Source organism: Mobula hypostoma, chromosome 5 (assembly GCF_963921235.1).
Source record: "Mobula hypostoma chromosome 5, sMobHyp1.1, whole genome shotgun sequence".
NCBI classification, from domain to species: Eukaryota; Metazoa; Chordata; class Chondrichthyes; order Myliobatiformes; family Myliobatidae; genus Mobula; species Mobula hypostoma.
In genome coordinates, this window is record NC_086101.1 from 83,806,876 (window position 1) to 83,819,131 (window position 12,256).

The following is a 12,256-nucleotide window of genomic DNA, read 5'->3' on the forward strand; positions in this document are numbered from 1 at the left end:
TATTGCAATGTACTGCTGTCACGCAGCAACAAATTTCATAACGTATGCCCGATTCTGATTCTTCTACGTTCTTTACAATGATATTTCTACTTGCAATGTAAAACCTTAACATTTTTGGAACTAACCTTAAGTGTTAATTCTTGAACATACTGTGTGAATGGCGGCACAAGAAACTGCAGATGCTGAAATGTGGAGTTCAAATCAAATCAAACTGTTGGCTCATTGTAGGGCAAACATCCTGTACTGACGGTGTCCAGCTCCGAAACAGAACTTCCTACGCAGTACGTTTTATGAGATTCCAATAAATGTCTCTGAAATTATATTATATTTACTAGCCGTAAATATCAAGAAGGCAAATGGAATGTTGGCCTTCATTGCTGGAGTGGACGAATTTAAAATCAGGGAGGTCATGCTGCAACCGTACAGAATACTGGTAAGGCTACACGTGGGTTACTGCATGCAGTTCTGGTCTCCTTGTCTCTTTGAGTAAAGATGTAATGGCTCTGAAGGCAATGCAGAGGAGGTTCACCAGGTTGATTCTGAAGATGGGGGTGGGGTCAGGTAGATAATGAGGAGAGATTAAGTCACCTGGGACCATACTCGCTGGAATTCGGAAGAATGAGCAGAGATCTTAGAGAAACATATAAAATTATGAAAGGGATCGATACAATAGAGGCAGCAAGGTTGTTTCCACTGATAAGTGAGACCAGAACTAGGTTATCTAGCTTCAAAATTCAGTGGATTAGATTTAGGATGGAGATGACAAGCAATTGCTTTTCTTAGAGATTAGTGAATCTGTGGAATTCTCTGTCCAGGGAAGCAATAGGGGTTGCCTCATTAAATATAACTAAGACACAGTGAAATAGATTTTTTGCATAGCTGGGGAATTAAAGGTTATGGGGAAAAGACAGATAGGTGGATCTGATCCCAGAAGATCAGATCATGATCTTATTTAAAGGAAGAGCAGGCTCGATGGGCCAGATGGCCTTCTCCTGTTCCTGTGTCCTATGTCTTTATGTTTTCCTAGGCCTTTTTCCAAGCACCACCTTAATTAAGGATAGCAATTGAATTGTTCTATTTACATTTGAATCAGTGACCTTCAATTCTTTCGAACCTATGAAGTTTCTGTGTTGAATCTAAGAGCTTGACATATTGAAGTAGTTTGTTATATATTGTACGGCAGTTGTCTTGAACATTTTGGCTGAAATATCAACCCACAACATTTAAATTGTACTAATATTCATAGTGGTTCATAAAATTGATATCATACACAAAGCTTGCTGTCATTTTGTGTTGATTGCAATTCTGATCATGAGGTAAAGAATGGATAGTCAAAGTCATTTTCCAAAATACAGTTATCCAGCACATTTGCAATTTCAACAATAATAATGTGTGGTCTTTGTTGCTCTGTCAAGATCACTAGATGTTTTTTTGAACTTCTGACAGCTTTAATTTTACAGCTGCCTATTTCTTAATATCTTTGGTTGGGTCACAGTCAATTAAAGTATAGTCTGGGCATTCATAGATTAGTCTTGTGAAATGCTTACATAAAAAAAACTCTGTTATTGTAGTTCCCATTTCTGTGGTAACCTCCTTGAACTCACTAATTACTTACTCCTTCCTGCCACTTTATTGATAGTGTGAAGGTTTTGATATATTTTAAGGACCCATGATTTTTGTTGGCAATTATTCAATGCAAAGCTGGTAACTTAAAAAAATTAAGGTAAAACAGTGCAATGAATTCAAAGCAACAGATTAACAAATTATAATGCCGTTGGTAATTTCGATTCAAAACAAAGAATCTCTAAATCCGCCAGGGGGTGACCTTATAGAGGTACATAAAATCATGAGTGGCATAGATAATGTGCATGGTCACAGACTTTTTTTCCAGGGTATAGGAGTCTAAAACTAGAGTGCGTCAAGTTTGAGGTGAGAGGAAAAAGATTTAACAAGGATCTTAGAGGCAACCTTTTCATACAAACTGCCAGAGGAAGCGATAGAGATGGGTATAATTACAATGTTTAAAAGACATTTTAATAAATAAGAGAGAGAGCAATCCATCTCTCTCTTTGATGGAGAGCGACAGCCTGTCGGTCTTCAAGACAGGGTGGGGGTGGGGGGGTCTTGAAGAAGCAACGCAGAAGATTGTAACATCGGAACAGCAAATTGCAGGCCTCTGCTCCTGTTGTTGCAGAGGTGATCTCTCCCTCCCTTGATGGAGAGAGAGTGCCTGTTTGAGATACTGAAGTGCTGGATTACAGACTATTGTTTTGATGGATTCTGGATCAAGGTCTCCTCTGGGGGCTTCTGCTGTTGCTTCCATGGGGGGGATGCTGGCAGGGGGTGGGGTCAGTGCCTCTGTTGGCCTGAATGGAGGCAGAGGGGTGGTTGATATATTTGCTGCTGCTTGTGCAAAGGGAGGTCTCTGGGACTGCGAACATTCATTCTAGGGGGTTCTTTTCTCATGGATGTCTGTGAAGAGTACAAGTTTCTGGTTGTATACTTGTCAATTCTCTGATATTAAATGAACCTTTGAACCTTTGGACATTTGTGCAGGTATGTGGGTAGAAAATGCTTAGAGGATATGGGTCAAATGCAGACAAATGAGACCAGTACTGGTGGGCAAGTTGATTGGCATGGAGGGGTCGGTCCAAGGGACCTATCTCCATGTTGTATGGCTCCAACTCACGACTTTATATTTGGGATCTGGGCATCAATTGCCACTTAATTGACTTAACTACCCTTTATACATACTCAGTTCCCTCTTGAACACTAAATTTGACTCTATTTCCTATGCATTTTAAATTCTAGCCACACATAGTGTAAAAAGGAATGTTTTCTCCTGTCACTTATTTTGCCAATAATTTTCATACAATCTCCCCAAAGTCTTGACCCCTTCACCAATAGGAAAAGTTTCCTTCCATATATTTGGTACATACCCTTTATGATTCGAAATACCCTAATCAGACACTCTCATAAACAATGATATTAATTTCAGCTGCTTCAGTCTATCTGCATAGCTGAAGTTCTTCATCATTAGAATGAGTTGGAAGATCTCACTGGACCCACGTTTTCCAAAATTTGGCACACTGAATTGCTAAGTTGTGGTCAATCAGTGTCTTATAAATGCCAAAGATTTCTTTCTTCATGAATGCTGTGCTTTTAGTTAGAAAGTCCGAAACAGTGTGTTTCACTACCACCTCAATCTGACCTGGTACCTTCAATCACCTCTTTTGTATCCCTTTTAGAATTGTGTCCTCCAATTGATCTTCTCTCTCCATATTCCTACTACCAGAATGTAACACTTTATAGTTCTGACCATTAAATTTCATTGTCTATTCATGCCAATAACATTTCTATTATCTCCTTGTGGTCCTTTGCTATTCTCTTCATAGTTCAGCAAGCTTCCAAGTATTGTGTCATTTGGAAATGGTGCCCTCTACATCCAAGCAGAAGTCATTAACATGTACTTTGAGTTGTCCCAGCAATGGGCCCTGGGGAACCGCACTGTATACCTTTCCATTCCAAACCTTTTGCTACAACTCACTATATCCTGTCATTTAGATGTATCTTCACTTGTTTTGCTAGAGCTGGTTTTATTTACAAGACTGAAGGAATAAACTTATACAGTATGTAACCCCTCAATAACTGTCTTATTGAAAATATTTTAACATTTCCCTTATCTGTTATTTTAAATAAAAGCCTACATCAAGTTAATTAGGTATGACTTGCCTTTCAAAAAATCATGCTGTTTTTCAAAGTTCAAAGTATATATATGTCACCATATACAACACTGAGATTCATTTACTTGAGGCCATACTCAATAAATCTATAGAATAATAATCATAACAGTCAATGAAACCACGCCAACTTCGCTATTCAACCAGTGTGCAAAAGACAACAAAGCGTGCAAATACAAAAATAAATAAATAATAATAATAAACAAATCAGCAATAGCAATAAATATCGAGAAAATAAGACAAATATTTTTTGAAAGTGAGTCCATTGGTTTCAATGATGGGGCGAGTGAAGCTATCCCCTTTTGTTCAAGATCCTGATGGTGGAGGGGTAGTAACTGTTCCTGAATCTGGTGGTGCAAGTCCTGAGGCTGTACCTTCTCCCCGATGGCAGCAGCAAGAAAAGAGCATTCATGGGTGATGGGGATCCCAGATGATGGCTGTTGCTTTGCAATGACAGTGTTTCATGTAGATGTGCTCAATGGTTGGAAGGGCTTTACCTGTGATGGACTGGGCTGAATCCACTATTGTTTGTTGGATTTTCCATTCAAAGGCATTAGTATTTCCCTACCAGGCTGTGATGCAGCCAGTTAATCAATACACTCTGCCTCTAGGTGTATGATTTAATCTGCGTGAATAGTTTGCAAGACAAGTTTTTCACTGCATCTTGGTGAATATGACAATAATAAACCAATTCCAGTTCAGATTGGTTGCTGGTTCTGTTCATGATATTTGTTCTGTAACTTTCTTTACCTGTGAAGTTGACTGCTCTGTAGTTACTAAATTAATCATTATACCTTTTTCTTTGTAACCAATGATGCAACATTAAAAAAATCTCCAGATCTTGATCATTGTACCTGAATCCATTGAGTTTTGGAAGATTATGACTGAGGCACCCAGCATTTTTTTACTTTACTTCCCATTGCAACCCAATACATGTCCCTTCTGGACTCGGTAACTTATGCATATTAAGTGTGGTGCAAAGTTGAAAAAGTTCTCCATGGTAGGCTCTTTCAGAAGCTCAAGTGAGAAGGGATCCAGGGAAATTCCTCCTTTTTGTCAATTTTTAATCATATCCAGAATCTCAATAGCTTTTTTTTTTGGTGAGGTTTCAGCAGCCTCTTCCTTTGTAAAGACCAGTGTTATGAAAGACCCTGGCTAAATCTTTTATCTCCTGAGTAGATTCAATTTTTGGTATCTGATCAGCCCCTTGCTTTTCCAGCTCATGTGCCTGTAGATTTTATCTTCAAATTCCCTTTTATATCAGTGTTTTCTCATACTTTTTTACTCTCATTTATTTTTTAACAACCCCTCTGATTTCAGTAGTCATCTTGATATTTATGTTGTACGTTTTTTTTAAAGTATTTTGTCCTCTATATTATTGGTCATGCATGGAGCTTTAAATTTTCTCCCCTTCTCCTTAAGGGAATGTACGTAGGCTAGGGGTTCCCAAACTTTTTTTATGCCATGGACCATTAACATTAAGCAAAGGGTCTGTAGAAACCAGGCTGGAAACCCCTAACCTAGGCTATGACAGAAACACTTCCACCTTAAAAGCTTCAATTACTCACTTACCATTTTCCCTGGCTGCGTCCAATTCACCTGTGTCAAAAATTTACCCCATTTTACCATATTATTGCAAGAGACATGATTCCATTATCAAACAAAAATAAAAACACATACCTCAGTATACGGTTAACCCTTTAATATGTGATCATCGAGAGCCATTTCAAGGCTCTGCCAATGTCAGGTTACATTTTAAAATTATACAGTAAATTCTGGGCAATAGCCAACAGCTAGGCATACTTGGTCAGCCATTTCAAGAAGCACTTGTTAGGTATCAGCCAGTCTACAAAAGTTTCCGCGTGGTATGCAAAATTAGAACTGCATGTCCACATTCAGTTCCCCTATTAGCCAGACAGACTTGGACAAAGGTTAGCAACACCTCGTTATTGGCATGAGGCAGACACTTTGTAAGTCACCTTGTTTCTTGGACAAAGGTCAGCAATGCCTTATTATTGGCAAAATCTATTGTTTGTTATCACAAACTAGACAGAGTCTGTGTCTTATTCTGTCACTCTCAAGACCCACATCTTGAGAAATACTTAGTCAAGCTTTAATTTAATTTTCAAAATTTAATTTTCTTCCACAAACTGTATCAGATCTGTTCTCATCCAACTCACAATGACCTTTCTCCAATAATGGCAGAAGCAGGGACACTGATGGCTTCAAGTAGCTTCTCGATGAGTATTTGAAATGCTTAAGCACAATGGACCAAGTTATGGAGGATGTGATTATCTCAGATGGGTACCAAATGAATCCTCACTAATACTGCTTCAGGCCTTCAGCATTTCTTTATAATTTTTCTGCAAGTTTGTCCTTCACTTTATCTGCTATTCCTGTGAGGCCATCAGTTGGTCAGGGTCGAACATGGATATTGCATCCTAGATGTGTACATGATATGTGAAGTAGAGCAGTATGATATGGAGAACAAGCTGTTGCCCATGCAGCAGTCTTCGCCTCACCATGCAGCTCGTGAATTCAAAAGGAATGGCAGAGATCGATACAGTTTGGCATGAACAATGTCGCACAAGCTGGAAGTCGGCATTGAACTCAACGTAGGAGTGCCTTAGAGACACCAGCTGAATAATTTTCCTCGGGGTTTACTCCCAAAGCCTTCCCCATAGTGGGTATAGCCGTAAGGCAGAGGAGGTTTGAGATAGGAGTTTTCCTTCTCCTAGATGAGCTGCCAACCGCATCTGATGAGTCCCATCTGCCTGAAGATACTGGTGTTAAGGTCCCAGTAATCTATCATTGTGTTTTCTCCTGTCAGTAGAAATAATATTGCTGGGCTTAATAGCTAAGCCACATGTGAAGGCCAGGAGCTGGACTTGATTGTCAGAGTCTATGTGAGACACATACGATCGGGAGCATTTACTAGCTCATTCCCACTACCTCCCTCGGCTATGACAACCTTAAGAAACCATTTCCTATTATTGCCAGCCTATAACATAGTTCTTAATGTGTTATCATACTCTTATTATTCTTTCTCTCTGTGGATAGATTCTGTTCTTGATCATTCCTGGACATTCTTCATCTCCAGCTAGATAATTTGAATCCTAGAACAATAAGAGCACTTTACTGCTTTTTTATATGTTGTTTTTTGTTACTGCCATGCCATTGCAATCACACATAGCTCATAGTGTCTGTAGCTCACAAATCTTTTCAGTGTGCTTCTTGTCTTCACATACATACACTGTAAATCTGACTTTGACCTTTTGTGGTGCTATCTCTTAGTCCGGTCCTATTTCATATCTTTTTTACTTGTTTTGATGTTATTTATCTCCCTCAATCCCCTTTCCACCTTTTATTTTTCTTGTTTTCAATGTGACCTTGACCGAATTTCCTGACGGAATTTGTTTTAAACATTTCCTGGCTGAATTCATTTTAAATCGTCATCATTTCAAGTTGATGTGGTATACTGAAAATATCATTCTAAAAACTTTTGGTTCTAAACCATTTCACTTTGAATTGTATGCTCAGTATTCGTATTTTTGTTTAGATTTATCCCATAGCAAGTTGAATGTATTGTTGGCTTCTTCATAAGAATGCCTTGTAATTCCCCCCAGACCAGAAGGTTCCCAACCAGGGGTCCATGGATCCCTCAGTCAATGTAGGAGTCCATGTCATATATAAGAAAAAAGGTTGGGAACCCCTGCCCTAGACACAAACATACCATAGTGGTGATACCAGCAGAAAAATTATTAACTCATTCAAATAATATTCCTTTGATAGATACTTTACCATAGGTTTGAGATATTTTGTTTAATCTGAATCCTCTAAAATTCTAGGTGGCAAATGGAATGCATGCATTAGTGTGTTGCCTGCTGATTACATGTATCATTATCAACTGTTTCTAGGTTTCAGATTTTAGATTAGAACACTTCAAAAAAAGATATTTCTTTTGCATCATTTCCTTGCATCAGCATATTTTCACCTTGTGTTGTTTCTGCACAGTAACATTGGAAAGAGTTAGAAATGGAAATAAATTGCAAACACATTTCAAACATGCTAATACTGAATTAGTAATATCGAGAAACATTTTGATTTAATCATGGATTGCCTTCTGTTTTATCTGAAGTGAAGTATCATAGTAATGTTAAATCTTCCCCAAACTTCGGAACATTATTACCTAAACTGCTATAGGTGCACATTTTGCCTGTACAGAATTATGCAGATCAATACTGCTCCAATACCTTGACATTTTTATTAGCAACTTCCATTATATCTCAAATACTCAAACCTTTTGTAGACTAAAAGTTCCAAAGGTAGTACTTGTTTTATCTATTGTCTTATTTGCAAAGAATTCCTCAATGTTGCTCTGTTCAGGTCATTTTTCCACTGCTAGAGTTCTCGATTCATGTATTGGCAAGTATAATTTGTGGTATTAAAACAAATGGATGCGAGGGGGGAGGTTGGTCAAATGGAAATGTTTCCTTTTATGAATTTTCTGGATGATAAATGAACAATTCTGTAGGTTAAGGGGTTCCAGAATAAACAGATAATTTACACTCTGAGGAAGGCCTTTCATTTTGAACATAATTTACCTTCCAAGGAACTTTTGTTAATTTCAGATTGGTTTCAAAAATTTGCAATCAACCAAGCAGCACTCTTTGACTGATTCAGAGATAAGATCATTAATTAGATGGAAAGAATGGAAATACAGTAAATTTTGAAAAAGAATGATTTGTAAGTTATAATGAAAAAAATTAGCAACACTTTGATGCTTGTCTTTGCCAGAGACCTTTCAAACTTTCTCCAGAATGAATGGTGTAATTTTAAAACAAATTATACTGGAGATCTGCAGGCAGAATATTCTCCTGTTTAAGTAAGATCTTTAAAGTCAGGACAGCACACTATTAATCAGGGTAGCAAATACTAAATTTTCATTACAACTTCTACTGGCAATACTAAAGTTTATCATAAAGTCCATATATAGAGTAAGCTATTCAACAACCCCCCCACCCACCAAGCATGTCCCAGCACTCAGTAAAATACTGCCTGATCTGCTGCTCTGCTCATCGCCTCTGCTCCTCCAGTTTCTCACATGTCTATTCCCTTGTCTTTCAAAAACATATTTCCTTCCTCTATAAATACCTCTGATGATCTAGCCTCCACAGGACAAACTGTGGTAGGGAATTCCAGAGATCTGTTGTCAATGGATGTGCTGACGTTGGAGAGGGTTCAAAGGAGGTTCACAAAAATGATTCCAGGATTGAAAGGCTTGTCATGTGAGGGGTGTTTGATATCTCTGGGCCTGGACTCACTGGAATTAAGAAGAATGAGGGGGGATCTCATTGAAACCTATTGCAAATTTAAAGGCCTCGACAGAGTAGACGTGGAGAGAATGTTTCCTATGGTGGGGAGTCTAAGACCAGAGGACACAGGCTCAGAATAGAAGGACGTCCATTTTGAATGGAGACAAGAAGGAATTTCATTAGCCGGAGAGTGGTGAATCTGTGAAACTTGTTGCCAAGGGTGGCAGTGATGGCCAAGTCATTTATGATATTTAAGGCAGTGGTTGACAGATGCTTGATTGGCTAGAGCATGAAGAGATACAGGGAGAAGGCAGGAGATCGGGGCTGAGAGGGAAAATGAATCCGCCATGATGAAATGGCGGAACCGAATTGATGGGCCAAATGGCCTATTTCTGCTCCTATATGTTATGGTCTTATATAAGACATAATTAGGGTGCCATGATAGCATAGCAGTTCACACGATGCTATGTCAGCTCAGGACATAGGAGTTCAGAGTTCAATTCCGGAGTCCCCTGTAAGGAAGCTTGTACCATCTTCCTGTGTGAATGGGTTCCTTCCAGGTGCCCCGGTTTCCTCCCACAGTCAAAGACATACCGATAGTGGCTTACTTGCTCATTGTAAATTGTCCTGTGACTAGGCTCAAGTTCAATCGGTGGGTTGCTGGGCAGCGCAGCTTGAAGGGCCTGTTCCAGGCTGTATCTCTAAATAAAAATAAATAAGGTTCTATAGAACGGCAGCAGATGCTGGAATCACATGTAATAAACATTCTGCTTAGGAACTCATGCAAGGCTCTGAATTGAAACGTTGACAGTTCCTCTCCCACCATGAATGCTGCTTGACTTGCTGAGTTCCTCCAGCGGACTGTTTATAGCTCCAGTGGAATGGTCTTTAATATTTAGGACCAGACGATGGCCAACTTGACTGCATAGCTTCTAGTAATGACCCCAAGATCTCCTTAACTGTTGGAATTAAATATGTTTAGGTCAATGGAAACAGAATAGACAGTTTGTGTAATTCCTTTATGGCACGAGAGCTGGGTGATGCTGTTGCTGTGAGTGGCAATCACACCACCAACTGTTCATTTTATATAATATTGTGTTCTCATTTTGCCGATAAAATCAGAAGTTACATTGAACTAATGCAGAGTATAGTGGTTTTCCTCCACAGGGTAAAGAGGAAATTGCTGTGCACCTGTGACTTCCTTCATTTCAAAAGAGCTATTTTATGTGATGGAACGTGCAGTGAGGTGTGGCAATGGTTTGATGAGTAACTAAGGTTTTTCTGGTTTATCTTCCAGTAACTACTAATTTCAAAGTTCAAAGTAAATTTATTATCGAAGTGCATATATATTACCATACACAACCTGAGGTTCTTTTCTTGCAAGCATTCATGGCAAATATAAGAAATGCAATAGAACCAATGAAAGACCACACCTAAGAAGACGGACAACCAATGTGCAAAAAAACCCCCCAACAAACTGTGTAAATGCATAAAGAAAGAGGAAACAAAATAATTAATAACAAATAGCAATAAATATTGAGACCATGAGATGAAGGGTTCTTGAAAGTGAAAATAAGTTATCCCCTCTGTTTCAAGAGCCTAATGGCTTAGGGGTAATAACTGTTCCTGTACCTGGTGGTGGTAATCCTGAGGCTCCTCTACCTTCTTCCTGATAGCAGCAGTGAGAAGAGAGTATGGCCTGGATAGTATGCGTCCTTGATTAATGCTGCTTTCCTGCAACAGCGCTGCTTGTGGATGTGGTCAATGCTGAGATGTCTTTATCCACGATGGACTGGACCGTGTCCACTACTTTTTGTTGGCTTTTGGCACTGGTGTATCCATTCCAGGCTGTGATGCACTTTCATATCACTACAGAAATTCAGAGTTTGCATAAAGTTTCAGCAAGCACTCTAGTGCCATAAAGTGGGCTGAGAACATGCTAACAATCTACACTAACATAAGGACTTAAGAATATGGCCGGAAGAAACTAGTGAAGGGGTGAAATGGAATGAAAATACAAAAAAAGAACAATACAGCATATCATATTTATCCCTGATCAAAGGATTTCTTCGATTTTATTGGCAGTTTCATATTCTAAGGTGCCAAGTTCTGTTTTGTTAATCGTTAAGATTAGGGTCATTGAGGTGCCAACATTGGGATTGAGTTGTAAGATATTTTTTTGAATTTCTTGAAACATACAATTCTGGAAAAGATCTGATTTATGAAACTTCGCCCAATGTCAATGATTCTGGATGAATGGGTTAACATATGAGTAGTGTTTGATAGTGCTGGGCCTGTACTCGCTGGAGTTTCAAAGAATGAGGGGGGCTCTTATTGAAACCTACTGAATAGGCCTAGACGGAGTTGATATGGACAGGATGTTTCCTATAGTGGGTGAAACTAAGACCAAAGACACAACTTCAGAATACACAGACGTCCCTTAAGAACAGAGGTGAGGAGAAATTTCTTTGGCCAGAGGGTGGTGAATCTGTGGAATTCATTGCCACAGATGGCTGTGGAGGCCAAGTGATTGGGTATATTTAAAGTAGAGGTTGATAGGTTCTTGATTAGTAAGTGTGTCAAAGGTTATGGGGAGATTGTAGATTGTAGATTGCACTTTCCCTATTCTTTTAGGAGTGAACTGTTACTGGGCAATGCACAAATATTAACACAGTCAAAGAGTTTGCTATTGTTGTGATGTCTTTGTATTGTTTGATGTTGTGTTCCATTTAAAAAAATACATTTCCATATTTTGAACCTCTTCTGCAGTTAGCTGTCTAAATGCTCGATTGTGACCATGACAGAGCTGCGTCATTTTATTTGTTGAAATCAATAACATAGCCTTGGAATAATGCTCCTTTAAGAATAAACATTTTGATTGCAAATAAGACAAGGAAAAGGGAGAATTTTGCTTTTCTGTATAGCAGTCTTGGAAATAACTGCACATGCAAACCCAGCACCATTCTGCAAAAAAGGTTCTGCAACCCCGTGTCAGATTTTCACTGCAGTTTATTTAGTTTTGGTCAGATAAATCTATCACAGAAATGTCTTTAAGCATGCTTTTAAATTGCCTGGGCTAATGAGGGTTAAATTCAGATTCAAATTGTATAAAATAATATTCTGTACCTTTTACACGGTAGACTGGTTAAAAGGATCAAATCAAACTAAAGAGTGTCATGTTAATAAGGTTTATCATATCAC